This window comes from Dermacentor albipictus, chromosome 10 (assembly GCF_038994185.2).
Source record: "Dermacentor albipictus isolate Rhodes 1998 colony chromosome 10, USDA_Dalb.pri_finalv2, whole genome shotgun sequence".
NCBI classification, from domain to species: Eukaryota; Metazoa; Arthropoda; class Arachnida; order Ixodida; family Ixodidae; genus Dermacentor; species Dermacentor albipictus.
In genome coordinates, this window is record NC_091830.1 from 35,550,970 (window position 1) to 35,569,622 (window position 18,653).

At 46.5% G+C, this 18,653-nt stretch overlaps 1 protein-coding gene across 26 annotated transcripts in view; it reads left to right on the top strand.

Annotated features, from left to right (window-relative positions):
- LOC139050998 (uncharacterized) overlaps positions 1-18,653 on the top strand; it is a 458,593-nt gene that overhangs the window by 225,263 nt on the left and 214,677 nt on the right. For 2 of the 26 annotated variants that reach the window (XM_070527964.1, XM_070527966.1), the window contains exon 5: positions 1,769-1,859. The exons of the other annotated variants lie outside the window; for them this stretch is intronic. The gene's annotated coding sequence lies outside the window, so the exon portion shown is untranslated. The remainder of the gene's footprint in view (positions 1-1,768; positions 1,860-18,653) is intronic. 26 annotated transcript variants of the gene reach the window in all.

Below are 18,653 nucleotides of genomic sequence, written 5' to 3' on the forward strand. Positions count from 1 at the left end.
GGAAAGATGGAAAGACATCGAGGACACACACTGACTCCATCACCGAGACCGACGTAGAAGATTGGTCGCATTAGAATTCCATGGGGGCGCCTGCTTACACTTCGCGCTTATCTTGGTCGCCCCTAAGATGTGAAGGAAAATACCATGGCGCACACGTCATGGAAGGGAGGGCCCACGCTCTTCCCAGTTGAGGTGCCTTGAGTCGTTACGGGCTACAGAATTAGCCAGAACTCCTATATTTGGTTTGGGATGCTTACATCAGCTGGATTATCTCTCTGTTATACTCCCCGTACTAGGAACTTCTCAGCTTTTCGTTTTGCCTTAAGCGCAAATGTCGTCAATCAACTGGAACGGACGGCCAGGAAGCCAGGCACAGTCCAGGCATCGCAGGCAGGCAGGCACCGCGAACTGTGTGATGTTAGCAAAGAATGATACTCACAATAATATGCGCCTTCAAGCCCATAACTTCTATAATCAAAAGAGTGGCTTTCTGGAAGCCTTCGGTTAATAAATAGAGTCAGCGTGAATGTTTCCTGTGCAGTTTCATTCCGCAATGAGTGAGTGAAAAGTTCGACACTGCAGCACTTTAATTAATTATCCGTGATAAGCAAACATTTAAATAGTACAGTTTAAGTGTATTGTTGTTTTGTTCGGGAATTTTCACTTAAAAGATGTGACGAAATTACAAAGAGATTATTTATACCTTCTCTGCTGTCCAAGTTTGTCACGCTGGTAATTAGATATTTTGAAGACATATGTTGGCCACCCAAATCAAGTTCTGGGGCTTTTCAAGAGGTTATATGGTGACACCACCCACTCACATTCGGTTCCATTGGCATTACATCATCGTAAGGTATATTGCTCGCACACAAGGCCCCATAATTTGAGGTGGGTCTCTGCTTTTGCAATAGGTGCAATATTTCACTAATTATGGGTTGATTCCAGACACCCTTAATGTAGTGACCTTCAAGATACATGCATTAAGCGCAATACTCTGGTTTCAATTTTTCTTTCATTTGTTGAAGTAACCTTAAAGTACTACTGGAATGTTGAACAAAATTTTCGGGGGATAATTTCTACTGCGGAAAATTACATAGCAAGGTCACTGGTCATAGCAAGGTCAGTTCGACTATACACGTTTAAAGAATTGCGTTGACCGTTTAGAAACCCGATGAAATAATGCTACAATCCTGACCTAGTGATAAATGAAAAAAGAGTATTTATGAAGTATTGAGTAATAAAACATAAAATAAAACTGAGTTTCTTGCTTTTGTGAAGAGTGTGAAATTATAACGTGACTTCGAAGTTTGAAAAAAGGTAATCTGTATTAAGCACATAAAAAATATTCATGCAAGATAAGTCACGTGACAATACGATAATTTGGGTGTCCTAGAGGCAGAGCTACCGTGCAACAGCGAGGGACAGGCAGCGCTACCCTAATCTAACGTAATAGGAGAAGGAAGAACGTTTAGCTCATATAGGGCACAATAGGGAACGTTTAACCATATAGGGCACCATAACAACCAATGGCATAATCCCGATCCCGTACGTCATACTTTATTATCACTACAATTCTATCACACAGAACCACATTTAAACATTTCTTCCAGGAAGTAAAGGTAACTCTAAATTTTCTATGACGTACGTGACACATACCTAAAAACCTCGTAGCATAATATGAGAGAACATATGAATTATATGTGTTCTCATGTGGCCATACGAGATCATTGAATGTGCGGAATATTTGACATGTGGAATCTTTCTATAGGACATTTGAATGGCGTGATCCAGGAATAGCCGACGTCACAAAATTCATGCGAAAGCACCTGTGCGCTTATCTTCGTCGACGCCAGAGCAAGGTGAGAGGCGCGAATTGGAATGTGCCAGCCATGTTTCGGCATATGCGCGTGTAGCCGTTGTTAAAATGCTGGCGCTGCCAACGCCTCTACCTTCTCACTGTTGTTCTGAAGAGTGAAGTTTTAATAAAAGATGGATATCACGACGAGTTCGCGGGGAAATGCCCCATTTAGGATTCCGGCAATAAGATTAAAATAAGTTACTTTTTATCCATGAGCTGTGTGTCTTACATCACAAAACCGTTCCCCGTAAGCATGCAAATCTTGAGCTATAGGCAATTTACCTTCCCAAACTACTGTATACACTCGTTACTGCGTTTATGAAGCATTGTCGCTTCCTAGTGAATTGTCATCACATCTCCAAAATACCACCCACGGAGAAGCAGTTCCCATTTGGGGTACAAACCAATAGCAGGGAACTCAATCCGGCTACTAGCGAAGGTGTTCTCATAGTGTTATAGAATTGCGTGTCATAATGTTGACGTACTAGCAATGTAGAGTGCGCAGGGACATTATCGTGGTGCAGAACCGAGCACCGTATTTTCGGAGAATTGGATCGAATGAGACGCACACAAACTCTACAAGGCTTCGGACTCTCCATGTAAAGAGCTGCGTTGATTATTGACATTCATGTGCAAATCTATTGTGGAAAATTTATTGGCACTCAAAAAACGCGATATCATGACTCCGGTTTTGGGCTTTATTCTTTCACACTTTTTCCAGGTGTGTCTCACCTTTCTTTATTAGCGATAGTTCTACTACTCCAGGAACAAACCCACAAAACGCCTGGTTCCGTAAATCTGACCTTCGAGCTCAGCCAAGGTCAAACTGGAACATAGCTTGCCATGATGGCAGCTGCTGCGTACGCCTTGGGAGCGCCCATATATTGAAAGCGATTAGCGATGTGGACAAAATGCGTCGAGTGCTGGTACACTGTAAACGAAAAGAAACCCACCTGGGAGTTTTTGACAAGTCATGTGCCCTAATACCTCCCCATCATTGAATATTTACTACGTTGTACGGAAGCAATACAGTGGCATTCCCTCATTTCACTCCGACAGCTAGGTGCGGGAGGATTAAGGCGACATGACACAATTTCACTCCGCTTCAAAACCTTATTATCTGTAAAACCTACGCGCAGGGCGTATCATAAAACTGCCCTCGCCGAAACAGGTTGGTCACGTGGCGCTTCCCATGAGGCTTTACGCCGCACCAGCGACCGGCCGCGTTCGGCGTACTCGGTTGGGCTCATGGCTGACCATTCGTTTACATCTTTGAAGTGGCGTTCCGTGACAGCGTTTCGTCAATTTGTTTTCCGTATTTCCTTCCATAAAATGTTATGGGCGAGTCTGAAGCTCAATGTATCTCGGTTTCAAGTTGGTTTGCTGTGATCACATTGGTGACAACAATGAATGCAAGAACAACGTTTCCAAGTGTACAAAAATGCTTGTGCAATACTCGAAGCTGCTCATTGACTCGTGTTGTCGGGTCAGGTTTCTGACTGCGTTTTCGTGCTTCGTGACCGTGGCTCTTGTTCTGCAGTGCATGAAATATGACTTTTATGTCCTTGTGAGTACATGATGACAGCGTCCGTGTGAGCCACACATGAATAGCGTATTCCAAGTTCGTTGTGGTGATGTGTTATGAGTGAGAAAGAGCTAAGTGCAAACAACTGTTTGTATATGTCTGTGTACGGCTATCCTCGCCCTGGGAAAACGGCAGGACGTAAGTATGCGTACTGTAAATAAAGCCTCTGACTGAATGATGGGAATTGAATTGTTATCGTGCACTTCTGTTTTGATGGCGTTGGTGCCTCCAGTATTGCTTTAGGGTATGCTCTATGCCACACAATGATTAAGAAGCATGCCTGCGAGCTTCGAGTATGAGGACTCATTCGACAGATCAGAGATGTAGCTCCGTTTCACAAGCCAGAGAAATTTTTTGGGCGCTGAGCAAGTAGTGCGGCTTTAAAAAATGTATGACTACACACTTCTCGAGGTTAAGTTGGCTGCTGCGGGTCATGCTCACACGTAATGCATTCTTGCTGCGCTACCACTATTTAGCACAAAGTTTATTTTGCCATGAAGCACACACACTCACATTTTTCTTGCTTACTCCAAGGCACTACTTTCTGGAAGCGAACGCTGGCTGTGTGCGAAGTCGCTTCAGCGCTCATAGAATGGCATGCTAATTTTGAGATATTGCACCACGAACGCTTTTCTCAATATTCTGAAATAACTCTTTTGTGTTGACTGAACTCTTCTGTTAATTTCAGAGAGGCAGGTCTCGTATGAGCGAGCACGTGAGTTATAATTATGAAAACAAGACAGCTGCTCTCTAGGTGGTTTCGAAGCACACATTATCTTAGCTATGTATACTGGCAGCGTTGTTTCTTGGGTATCGCGTGTTCGTTGGACGGTTCAAAGTTCTTCTACATTGGCGCTTCTCATATGTTTGTGTATCACATAAACATTTGCTTTCATTGACTTGTTTCATTGAATTTGACTCGGTCTTTTGTGTATACTGCGAAGTTTCACCTGTAGCCTATGCATATAACAGATCTTCACGCAAATTGATGTGATACCACTTTTTATACTCCCGTTGCACCCCAAAACACTCCGTCCAGTGCAAAGTAAAAAAAGAAAACAAACAAAAAATGGCTAAAGAACACAAACTTTTAGACATGAGTCAGCGCAAGTGTTTGTATATTCTTCGCCCATGTTTTTTAGGGCACGCTGTTTGAAATAGTTGTACAGAAAAATATACTCCCATGGTTCAACGCAAAAATACCGCTCACAAGGAGTAAACGTTTCAGTCCATTCATACGGAGTATAATAAACTCCCAAGCGGGGTGTCGCCAAAGGACTAGCATAATACTCCCACCGGGAAGTTATCTCCGCTCACAGTGTAGCTTCCTATGCACTGTACATCCCACGCTTAGTCAACGTAGAAGCGAGATGCAGCATGAAGATCGAATCGCTCGCTGCTGCCACCGTGCCGAGCAGCGTATGTGTGCTTTCTCAAAGGAAGCGAAACCGTGCTACCACTCGACAATCATTGTTTAACCTCGTTCAACAACGGCAATTTCTTCTGTAAATCAGTGATTTGGGCTTGTTGGTAAGACATCGTGAGGCTTTTAGCACGTGAAAAAGACAAGGACGAAAGTGAGACATCTGTGTGTGTCACGTCTCACTTTCGTCCTTGTCTCTATCACGCGCTATGAGCCTCACAATTTCTTCTGCATGCCGCTCGGGCACTTCAGATCAATTTCATGTTCGTGTGTCCACTATATGTAGCGGGCAACAATTCTTTGCAAGAACTCGTTGCAGTTTTATGAAATCTTACACCAAGTGTAAAATTATTTTCGCCGCAATTATTCCTCAAATAAGCTTTTAGACGATTTTAGACGACTGAAATAAATTCTTGCAAATAGTCGCCGCCACTGACAAATTCGGGCACGCTGCTATTGCTGAAAAAGAATTACCTGCAGCCATAACGAGCTCACGGGAGCCGCACTCCGCACCTCCTCCATTCTCACTGTGCTGAAGATGCTCAGCACCATCATGGTCCCCGCACGAGCCCAAGCTGCATACACAGAAGAAAAGAAACATCACACATGACTCGAACAATGCTTAAGCTATGGTAGCCTTATTGGCTGCAATTTAAGAACATTGATGGTGCATTTATTTACCGAGGTTTTACAGGTAGCGATACAATAGCGGAGGTTGCTCCTATTTCAGCGGCAATTGCTTATGTAATTGAAGTTCATTACGGTGATTCAAACACGACACAGGGGTCCCAAAAAATAAAGAGAAAGTGAAAAACCACTTAGGAACATAGACTTGCGGTACAATCGTTTCTGGCACTACATATTTATCATGTATGTATTGCCATTTTTCGCCAGACATAATTGTTTTACAACAAACTTAAGTTTTAAATGGTCATTTTCTAATTCTTTCTGATTGGCCTGCCATAGCTGGTGGTCTTGCTAACTTGGTTTCATATAAGTTCACTCACAACGTCACGATACCATACCAATGTGTGTTTAATGAGTGGATGTTTTTATCTTTGGGCATAGCACTCCTATCTCGCCCCCCCCCCCCCTTTTCCTTAGTTCACGTATATTTTCCAGCAGGAAGACAGGATGCCCGTTGCCTACACGTAGCACTAGCTTTCAGCAGAAAAGCCATATTATTTGCTGGGGACAATAATATTCACTAGGCGTCTTCAGGTTTCTGTATCAATTTAAGTGAAAAACGATTTAGAGTGCACTCCTAATTATTCTTATTAATGTCTAAATTCAAATGTTGCTACGTGTATGTGCAGCCAATCTCAGTCGGCGATAGCTCTGGCTTGTCCTAGTTCGCCTTTAACTATGTCCTCATGGAAAAGTTTTTAGCACTAAGAACAGAAACAACGTTCGTGCTATGTTTATATTGATTTCGTTTTTGTTCATTCCTGACGCAAATTTAGCACCTTTCTGAATTATGACAAATTTCAATAGAATCTTTTTCCTCACCTGTGTGCAAGAGGGTACTAGAGCTATGAGCCTCTGTGCAGTGTTGAAACATTCGTTTAAGAAGGCTACTATTAATTTGACTTCCGGTAAAAGCGGATCTTTCGGACTGAGGTGGGATTCCGAGTACATACGGTCTCATGAAAAACGAAAAGCTGCTTAAACGCAAGTCTATTTTAATCAATTTCGGAAACATCGCTCAGATAGCAGATTTGCTGCTGCGTCTTTTAAGCGTATCGTATCAAAAAAGTAGGGGGTTTAAGTGCCAAAGCCACGATTTTATTATGAGGCGTGCCGTTGTGGGGGGAGTCCAGAATAATTTGGACCACCAGGGGTTGTTTAACGTCCACATAAATCTATGTGCGCGCTTATTTGCGCAGTTCGCCTCCAAGCTCCGCCCAACAGCGGATAAATGTAAATGATTTTTTGTCGTTGAAGAGCGGTACATCCGCAGCGGCACATACTGAGTTACCCATGTTGACGCCAAACCGGTTTATTGAAGAGCAGCGCACACCTTGCACATTCGGCACATACCTTGCACATACGTGCCACATACCCATTGCCCGAAGTTGGTATTACAGTGATTCATCGAATAGCTGCAACGTACCTAGCTTCCCATACGCAGTGATCCAAGTAGGTCGTCTCATCACAGAAGCCCGATAATCCAACCATTAGACTAAAAACTACACAGTGAACCAAGTTGGTGAAAAAACGGTGAAAGGGAGACACACAGACTCTAGAAAAATGCGTAAAGTAGCCTGATGATGCTAATCGCATCACAGCTAGCCAAATTTACCGAGTTTTTCACTCGGTAGCCAACACTGCTCGAGACACTTTTCGCTGGCCCATACAGTTTCCTACAAAAGTTACGAGAAGTAATTCTTTCTCTATAGGAGACGCGAGCATGGAATTTAAGCCAGCATGATAATGATAGTTCATGTACATGATTTTCCTAAACATCTTCCCTCTGGGTTCAAACGGCTGAGTTGGCGAATTCATCACTCTCACCAAAATAGGGTGTCATAAATGTGTAAATTCGCAGTAAATATGCAAGTGCACGACCTTTTATTGCCTTCTACGTCAAGATAAATAGGAGTGTTTTGAAATGTATGCCAGTTGAAGCATATAAAGCGCCGTAAGTAAAGCCAGAAGAATATCTGAAGCCGGAAGCGCTAATGTTAGGCACATACATGTCTAACCATCATTCGCAGCGCAGCTGAACTCCGTAGCGCTAGCGTTCTATTTGGTACATTTTCAATCTTATTCCACAGAGTTTCATTAAGTAAAAATTGTTTCGAGTACCATGTCCTACTTAGTTGATAGAACTTATGTTCATCGAGATCAAGGTGCTCCACGTAGATGGTTTAACGTCTGGCAAACGACAATAAGGTGCTTCACTTATATGTAGCGAAGTTTTATGGAACATCAATACGAGTGACATGCAGTAACAGTGGCCAAAATCTCGACCGAAGAAACAAAACGCTCAAGGACATTCGTTCTACATAGATTCAGCTTAGAAAGTGGAACATCTTCTTTGGAAACATGTTCCACTCAATTGATCCTTTGTGGAACGCGGTCGAGATCGTAATCTTAGTTGCAAACTCTACGCGCCGGTCCGCGTTCGATCGCGTGGATTGGAGGACGCTAGGTTCCTATTTCATCGGTGCTGCAAGTTTCTCGGAGACGACGTTCAAATTGCTAAGCGTTAATCCGCGCTCGGGCGGAAGGGGGGGGGGGGGTGGAGGAGGCAGGCGGGGAGTACTCCCGGCTTTTGGGAGGAAATCCGAACGCGAATGCCGCACCACTCGTCAGCTTTCCCCCAGTTCTAAGAACGATGTTGACCCATTCGGAGCCGAGAAATTGGGTTCGCGTCTGGATGCTTCGCGATTTGGAAGATGCTCCTCAAGTTTCTCGACTCGAGAAGACGCTGTTAATCATCGGAGGTGGTCGTCTACTGCTAAACCCGATGTAACTGGTTCGATTATAGATCGGCAGAGGGCGAGCTCCGATGCGTGAGAATAGCAATTCTTTTTCAAACAAAAAATTGGCACGTTCATTTCACGAACAATGTGGACTGTTTGTGCAGTCATAATTGAAGCAATGCAGCGACAAGCCATATCGTCACATTCGGCCCTTGCGTGCGACTGACGTCTTCATTTTCCTGTTGCCGACATCTCCTTGTCTGCCGCTCGACGCTACTCGCTTAGTGCACGGCCTGGTCCCATTACATTCGCTTGGCTTTTTTCTCCACACTCGGCTGCTCTTGATGCCGATTTTCTTCACTTTTTCATCACATTCGCCTTGCCGTGTTACAGGAATGTAACATGCTGCCGAAGTTTTTATGAGACTCCACGCAAACTTAACTTTCCACTTCGCCCCGAAACGAAAAAAAAAATGTTTCGTATGCGATTCGTTATTGAAAGTTCACATCTCTCCTTAATTCGTGCTCAATGCATTTTGAAAAGCTAGCTAATAAAACTGGTTTAAATAATTAATTCACTCATCAATATGCCATCCTTGACGCCGATGTGCCATTATACCGTAAGCACCTGCTCATAGGACCAGGTTCAAGCTCCAATTTGATATTCGACACTAAACCTCTTCGTGCTACACACCGGATGCGGCCACTGTCCCGAAAATTACTGTTCACGAGCTGTCGCACCATCCACCAAGAATCAAACGCAGACGACTATGGGAAAAACAGGAATTCATTGCTGTCGTCTTGACCAAAGCAGCTTCCTAAAGACGCCAAAGGGCAAAATTGATTATCTCTGCGTAAAAGAGCAACAAATTAGCGAGCACAAAATTACACAGATGACAAGACGCATAGCAATGACGTGGCAAGAGCGTGACATGCGAAGGCAATTTCCCGCGGCTACTAGATTTTTCCATTGAACATGGAAAGTTCTCTGGGAATTAAATCCCGTTCGCATACTTAGTTGCTGGGGAGCTCCGGTTAGCCCCTTTTTTCACGGTGGGCATTTGCTTTCTAGTAAACTGTGGTTATATGCAGACTCTTAACAGGCGTCATGGTTAAGTTCATTGAAATGCGAACCACTCATTCCCATTTTCTTTTTGCCCTTGCTTCGCCATTGCTAAATCGTAACTTCGTTTCCTCTCTATTAAAGAAGGCGTCACGAAAGATTTTAGCGAATTCTTCATTGCGGCATCCTCTTATCGGGCCTTTTGATCTTCGAAGAGGTCGAGGGACTACAAAGTTTCGCTTCGCAAGTTGGTTACGCTCCTTGAATACCAAGTGGTCCCAGTTTTAACTTACGCAACAGCTTGGCTGAGCGAAAAGTAAGCACCAGCAAATAACTCGGCGGCGACCCCATCTTAACATTGCTGCAGCGACATTCCTGAAACAAAGATGACTTCATTCACGATTTAAGAAGTCATCGCAAGCTGCGAATGCTTACCTATACGTGTCTCAATCTACATATACAGGCTTGTATCACTACGCGTGTTTCTGCACAGTGATTGCATTCTCTAGTGTTTTCTTGTGTATTCTATTACATATGCATAAATTTTCATCATAGCCAGGAATTTCAGCGATGTGGTTTGTGTCCTACTTACCACTTTTTTATTTTATATGCATGGGCATGCTAGAAAACGTGTTTTAGTTTCTGTATACATGGGGCTTTTGAAATTATTTTCACGTGTTAGACGAGTACTCCAAGGCCTCCCTCCCCCATGGCCCACACATTTATTATCATCGGATCATCGGGAGCTTCTGTTACATGAAAAAAGTAGACTGTTTCCAATCAGTAATTGTCCGTGAAGTCATGAATTTTGTCAGCGTGTGCTCAAAGGTCGTCAATAATTTTTGAAATGAAAAGGTGCACAATGCGTTTTCTCATGAGTGGTTGCTTAACCTACGCACGTCGGGAAAATTTCGGCCCAAAAAATTTTTTTCTTGCTCTTTGACATGAAGAAAATCAAAACTCGGAGGCTTGAGAACCCATCCTTCGGCTCCACGGCAACTGATACGTTCAACTGCTAAGGAGGCAGCATGTTTTATTTCAGTCACCACAAATCATGTTCGCATTACCATGCGTTGCGGCATATGACAGTACAGTACGCCAGAGGATGCATGTCGCCCAGTAAACAAGAAGGCATGCATACTTTGGGCATGTTAGTGAAGCATTGTTACAGCGCTATTACCTCTAGCTGTGCTATCAAGTTCAACTAATCTGTAACCAGGAAAACAAGCTTATTCTGCAACCCCCGGCAAAGCAGCATAGAGGAACTTCGTCTCAAGCGGCCAGAATAAAGATGTTTTTTTCTATTTTTAGCGACACCAAATGAAAAACAAAATTGCCTGTTGCACATTGCAGAACTCTAACCTTTGATCTAAATTACTGAATGAGTGGGCCATTACTTCTACGAGAAACCGCATGTCCAATAGAATGTCACAGGCCGTTTATAAAAATTTGGTGCTGCTAAAAAAACCGTATATTGTACATACAGGGTCTCCCACCTATCATGCACCAAGATTTTAAAAGGTGCAAATGCCAGGTAGCTGGACAGAATCCAGGACATAATCTTGTTTGCCGTCGCTTGGCCGCGAATACACGCAAAATTGCCACGTGACTGGCCACTCAAGGCACTTTGTCTGTATTCCCAGGCTTCTTTCACGCTCGGAAAAACACTTTTATGTAGCACGTTCTGAACAACAGAAATACGCTTCATCTAATTGAAAAGCTGATTACCTAATTAAGACCAATTATGTAATTAGGTGAAGTGCAAAACATAATCTTATTATGTTCAAGCGACGGCTAACAAGGTTACCTCGGCTCTGTCCAGCGACGTGGCATTTCCGTATTGTTAAATCTTTGTGCACAACAGTCGGGCCAGCCCACATAGCACCGAGCGAGAAAAGGCGGTTGTGGCGCTGATGAGCAGCCGATTATGCGCACGTGTGCTAGAAATTAGCGGAAACGGCCATAAGCAAATAAACTTTAGACAAAGTGGCAATGGTCACCTGTTAAGGCAAGCTTTGACCTAAACAGAAATCTCCCCGTATGTGGCTGTTTCCCTGCAAATTACGTGTCATCGCTCGAGCGTAGTGGTGCTGCATGTCAGTGGGCATGAAGAATTGCACCCTTATTAATGCGAATGCACTATATGCACCATTACGCGAAAACCCTTCGTAGTCGGCGTGACCGACACATGGTACCAAAAATGGCTCATGGCACGAAGCGCGAAAACACGTCAAGAAAAAGGGGTTTGATTCCCGCCAAATATGTCACGGAGGTTCCTGTAAACAAAGTAAATTAAGTGGGTTTGAAAAAGAAATTTTGCTACATTCTGGTCTGGGGTGGGAATCTAACCCAGGCCTCCGGGCTGGGAGGTGAGCACGCTCCCCCGACTCCACGGCGACACCACTGTTGCGGCTGTCTAAAAGTGTGCCTAAGTAGTCGGCCATTACAGCGCCTCAACACTTGCAGAAGAGGAAGGGGCTTCCAGCTGGCTCTGACCATTGCTGTCGCACGCGCAGTAGTCGCGCGGAAGGTCGCAGTGTCTTCAGATACGCGACAGAAGCACATTGCGCTTCGCCTTCAAACAAAAATCGAGGGCAGCTGCTTTGCCAGCTGCCTTGCACAGCTGGCAAGAACACTACGCGCACAACAACAACAACAAAAGCTTGGCTCTCTGCTTTGCAGCTGTGTGCATACCACACAGCGGTGTGCATGTGGTGTATGTGGTTCATGTTTCGCGTCGAATGCATCTCGAGCAGTGTCAGTGAGGCTCTCCTCGCCTTTAACGCCTCTGGCAGGGCTGCTCGTCGCACCAGCTCTGCGAGTAACCTTGTTGTGCGCGCTGTTACGCATCGACTGCTACATCGGGCGATGCGTGGCGTTAAAGCCAGCGTTGGCCAGCGAGTTCGAGCGCACCGCTGAACACTACTGTCGCTGTGAACCCTTCGCCTTTGTCACGTAGATGCGAACTTCGAAGCGATTGATTCCTTTGGATATATTGCCACGACAAACTTGGTGACATTCAAGTTGTGCGCCCTTTGCATTGGGCACAGTGCACGCCGTACAGTGATGATGATGTTAATCAACAACAGGCAGCGATCTTCGTGGCACGGGCAGCCAGTTGGACCCGGCTCGCATGCGCCACGCGCACGAGGTGTCACGCGAGAAGAGGAAGACGTTTTTCGAGCCCAGTTTGGGAACGCGACTGCCGCGGATTCCTGCCGGACCGCAGTGACTTTTACTTGTGGGCACAAGTTCGCCTTTAATAAATACCCTTGTTTTATTAACATCGTTACATTTCTGGTGGAGGTGCGGGGTATGAGTCGAAGCCCCACGAACGAAAGTCAGCGTAGCTCCGACAACCCACGAGTCCATCCCGTTGAACTGACACCTGTACACCAGCGGACCAGCCGCCGTCTTCGAGGTGACTCGCCCGAATTCGGCCCTCTTCTCTTCTTGCCAAGAGAAACTCCCACAACGGACGCCGCCACAATGACTACCCAGGTAACACCGGCACAGCTAGTCGTAAGCCAACCTCGCAAGCCGCCAACATTCCATGGTGACTCGTTCGAAGACGTGGAAGATTGGTTGGAACTGTTCGAGAGAGTGGCGAGCTTTAATGAATGGAATGAGAGACCGAAGCTCCGTAACGTCTATTTCGCGTTGGAAGACTTCGCAAAAACGTGGTTTGAAAACCACGAACTCTCTTTGACCTCTTGGGAGGAATTTCGACGACAACTGCTAGCAACGTACGCCAGCACGGATCGTAAAGAAAAGGCTGAAATCGCACTTCAAGCCAGGAATCAGCTCACAAACGAGAACGTGGCGATGTACATCGAGGACATGTCCCGCCTGTTCAAGCGTGCTGATCCCACCATGAGTGAAGATAAGAAGCTGCGCCATCTCATGCGTGGGGTAAAGCAGGAACTCTTCGCAGTTCTCGTCCGCAACCCACCGCGCACGGTTGCCGAGTTCAGGTGTGAAGCAACGACCATCGAAAAGACGCTGGAACAGCGGGCTCGGCAATACAACCGTGAGGCAAGCTGCGCACCTGTCCATGTCTTCCCTGGAGGCCTGCCAAATGACCTGGAAGCCCTGCGGGAGCTTGTCAGGTCAGTGATCAGGGAAGAGCTCAACAAGTTTCAGACACCTCAGGCTCCAGCTGCACTATCTATCGTCGACGTTGTCCGGGACGAACTCAGGAACGTCATACGGGATCCAGAGCGTGAGCCACAGCCGACGCGGCGCATCCCAACGTACGCCGACGTACTCAGGCAACCTGCGGTACACAGTAGTGGAGCAGTTGCGACGACCGTTCCCTACCCGTCGACAGTACAAAGTGCACCTCGTCTACTGGAACCACCGGCTGCCTATCAGCCTTTAGCACGTAGTGCACCTCGCTTTGTGGAACAAAGGCCCCGGAAAAGTGACGTCTGGCGTGACCACGAGCGTAGGCCTCTGTGCTTCCACTGCGGAGAAGCGGGTCACCTGTATAGGTTCTGCCCGTACCGTCAAGTTGGGTTAAGGGGTTTTCCTTTAAGCGCACCATGCCCCCGAAACGGTGAAAGGCCAGCGGAGATCGAAGAATACCTGTCGACGCGCCAAAGCCCCGTTACTCTTCGCCAACGTCAACCACGATCACCGTCACCCATGCGCTACCGATCGCCTAGCCCACGCGCGTCTCCAAGATTGCCTAGGCGTCGTTCACCAAGCCCACACCAGGAAAACTGAAGCAAGCGACCTGTGGAGGTGAGGCCGCTGATAACCAAAGTTACGAAGATCCTCCAACGCGATTCCAGTGCGGTGACGAGATAATTCCAGTCTACAGGTGCAGGAACGAAACGATTACGTCAGATTTGCGGTTGATAATAGACGGATGCGAGCTGAATGCCTTAGTCGACACCGGCGCTGATTATTCGGTAGTAAGCTTCAAGATGGCGAAGCGCCTTAAAAAAGTTGTGACGAAGTGGACTGGTCCGCAGATACGGACGGCAGGCGGCCATCTTATTACGCCCCTTGGCCGATGCACCGCAAGACTTACGATAAAAGGCTTCACTTACGTTTCTGACTTTATTGTACTGCCAGAATGTTCGCGGGAACTTATATTGGGAATGGATTTTCTACAAGCTAACGGTGCCATAATTAACCTACGTAGGTCCAGTGTATCTTTCTCGACAAAACAAGCTATACCTGTGGAAGAATCGGAGGAGCGACGTCTCGCTGCACTGCGCGTCGTTGACGATGACGTAACTGTGCCGCCACGCTGCAGTATAATGGTTCTTGTGGAGAATGAAAGATTTTCCGACCGCGAAGGCATAGCCGATGGAAACATCGAGCTCCTTTTCAACAAAGGTATTTGCGTGGCTCGGGGCCTTGTTCAGTTAAGCGATGGCCGTGCAAATGTCGCACTTACAAATTTCGGTAATGAATTCCAACACATCGCACAAGGAACAGCTATTGCCTATTTCCACGAGTTCTGTGAAGCGACCGAATTATGCAGCCTAACTACGTCAACTGCCCTGACAGGAACCTGCAGTGTCGACAGATCCATTACCGTCAACCCGAGACTCCCTGAAGCCCAAAAGAAACAGATATATGCCCTGATAAAGGATTTTTCTGACTGCTTCTCCACGTCCTCGAAGGTACGGCGCACGTCTGTTGCGAAGCACAGAATCATAACAGAGGACGCCACAAGACCGGTATGCCAGCACCCGTATCGAGTGTCACCAAAAGAAAGGGAGATCATCAAGAAGCAAGTAGAGGAGATGCTTTCAGATGACGTTATTCAGCCTTCCAGCAGTCCATGGGCGTCTCCGGTAGTGCTGGTTAAGAAAAAAGATAACACACTTCGATTCTGCGTCGACTACCGTAAGCTGAACAGCGTAACCAAGCGGGATGTGTACCCCCTTCCGCGTATCGACGATACGTTAGATCGGCTCCGATGTGCAAAGTTTTTCTCCTCCCTGGACCTCAAGAGTGGATATTGGCAAATAGAGGTGGATGAACGGGACCGTGAAAAGACAGCATTCGTGACCCCTGATGGCCTCTACGAATTTAAAGCACTTCCATTCGGCCTTTGTTCCGCACCCGCAACGTTCCAGCGAATGATGGACTCTGTGCTTGCAGGATTGAAATGGCAGTCATGCTTAGTGTATTTGGATGATGTGGTCGTATTTTCCACCACATTTGACCAACATCTAGAGCGCCTGCGACTAGTATTAGAAGCTATTCGAGCAGCAGACTTGACAATTAAGCCGGAAAAATGTCAATTCGGCTTCGATGAACTTCGGTTTCTCGGACACGTCATCAGTGCTGAAGGCGTTCGACCAGATCCCGAAAAGACAGCAGCTGTTGCGAGGTTCCCGACACCCACGGACAAAAAGTCAGTGCGACGTTTCTTGGGTTTATGCGCATACTACAGAAGATTTGTGGAAAACTTTTCAAACATCGCTGAGCCCCTTAAAATACTGACAAGAGAAGATCAACCTTTCATGTGGAAAAGCGAACAACAAGACGCCTTTGACGAGTTACGGAAACGCCTGCAAGCTTCTCCAATCCTTGCCCATTTTGATGAGACAGCCGACACTGAGGTCCATACCGATGCGAGTAACGTCGGCCTCGGTGCCATACTAGTGCAGTGGAATAACGGCCAGGAGAAAGTAATTGCTTATGCCAGCCGTAAGCTCTCGAAAGCAGAGACAAACTACTCCGCAACCGAGAAAGAGTGCCTTGCAGTCATTTGGGCAATATGTAAATTTCGGCCCTACCTATATGGTAGACCATTCAGAGCAGTCAGCGATCACCATTCGCTTTGCTGGCTGGCGAATCTCAAGGATCCATCCGGACGACTAGCAAGATGGAGCCTTAGGCTTCAAGAGTATGACATTACTGTAGTATACCGATCGGGGAGGAAACACAGTGATGCCGACTGCTTGTCACGCGCACCCGTTGAGACAACTGTGTCAGAAGAAGAGGATTTCCCGTTCCTTAGCATTGTTGACACTTCACAAATTGCTCAACAACAACGAGATGACCCGGAATTGCTTCCGCTTATACAGCGCCTGGAGGGACTGGACGTTCAACTGCCGCGTATTTTCTCTAGGGGGCTATCCTCGTTCTGTCTGCGAGGAAGTGTCCTCTACAAGAGAAACTTCGAGAACAGCGAGACAAAGTTTTTACTTGTCGTACCCACATCTATGCGAGAAGAAGTTTTGCATGCATGTCACGATGAGCCGACGTCTGGACACATGGGCGTGAGCCGTACAGTCGCCAGGATTCGTCTGAAATATTACTGGCCCAAGTTATTAGCATCAGTGCAGCACTACGTCAAGACTTGTCGCGAGTGTCAAAGGCGCAAGACTCCATCCGTAAAACCGGCCGGCCTCCTCCAGCCAATAGATCCACCAAACGCCCCATTCCAACAAGTCGGTATAGACCTCCTTGGATCCTTCCCAACATCATCTTTAGGCAAAAAGTGGATAGTTGTGGCCACGGACTATCTGACCCGTTACGCAGAAACTGATTCCCTGTACAATGCAACGGCTGTCGAAGTTGCAAAATTCTTTGTCCACAATATCGTGCTCAGGCATGGCGCTCCCACAGTTGTCATTACCGATCGTGGAACGGCCTTTACTGCGGACCTAATGAAGTGCTTGTTGCAAATGACACATACTGATCACAGGAAAACTACTGCGTACCACCCTCAGACAAACGGTTTAACTGAACGCCTTAACAGAACACTGACCGACATGCTTTCGATGTATGTCGACGTTGAACATAGGCTGTGGGACGAAATTTTGCCATACATCACCTTCGCATATAATACGGCCGTTCAGGAAACAACACGAGTCACCCCGTTTGAACTTGTATTCGGCCGAGCAGTAACCACAACTTTGGATGCTATGTTGCCGTTAGAGGCAGAAACCCATAACTCATCTGACCTAGATGATTTCTTGCAACGAGCCGAGGAGGCACGACAGATGGCAAGGTACCGAATACGCCGCCAACAACGCATCGACTCCAGCCGGTACAACCAGCGCCGTAGTGAAGCTCACTACCAGCCCGGTGACAAGGTGTGGGTATGGACCCCAGTGCGCCGCCGTGGACTGTCTGAAAAGCTTCTGTGCCGATACTTCGGCCCTTACGAAATACTTCGTCGTATAAGCGACATCACTTACGAAGTGAAATCCGCTGGACACGAGAGCCCAAGACGGCGCAACTCCACGGAAGTTGTGCATGTTGTCCGCATGAAACCCTACGAGGAGAGGTCATGAACAACAACAACAACAAAAAAGTGAGAGCCCACAGGAACCCCTACTTCGTCTCACGCATCGGGCCGATGCGGCAAGGAGGGGGATAATGCCACGACAAACTTGGTGACATTCAAGTTGTGCGCCCTTTGCATTGGGCACAGTGCACGCCGTACAGTGATGATGATGTTAATCAACAACAGGCAGCGATCTTCGTGGCACGGGCAGCCAGTTGGACCCGGCTCGCATGCGCCACGCGCACGAGGTGTCACGCGAGAAGAGGAAGACGTTTTTCGAGCCCAGTTTGGGAACGCGACTGCCGCGGATTCCTGCCGGACCGCAGTGACTTTTACTTGTGGGCACAAGTTCGCCTTTAATAAATACCCTTGTTTTATTAACATCGTTACAATATGTATATATGGCATAGATATTACGCTTGCTGCGCAAGTTTGATTTCGGAGAAACGAGTACGACATATTGCAAAATGTCTGCATCGTGATGCAGTGACGTGCGCAAAAAAAGAACAAGAACAGACGCAGGAAAGAGTATTTCCAGAAGACCACACGAGCATTGGTTTTCGTTCTTTTTTCAGCACTTCAGTGCTTCGCACTGCAGAAATCTTAGACCATGCACCGGAAACGACTCGGCCATATCTCTTTTCTTATTGAGTAGGACAAACTGGTTTAGGACGATATATTTCTGACGGTTTGGCTGGTGGACGAGCCTTTGTCAAAGCAACCACGTGTGAATTGCGGTAGAGCTCTCAGAGAGCATTCTGCCGCAATAATTTCTCAAATTGTTTTTTTTTATTGTTATATGGTATTTAGGAGATGTCACCTTTAACAAAGCGGCGGGTACTCCTTTTCACATAGGGATTTAAAAAAGAGGAATAAATCATAATCAAAATAGTCAAATCATAGCAACACAAACCCCAGTCACATAAGTACACTAATGCCACACTAAAACTGAGAGTCAACTAAGGTACACAGCAACGCAAAGTCCAGTCACACATCTGCACTAAAGTGAGCACAAGGTCCGGTCACTTAGCTAG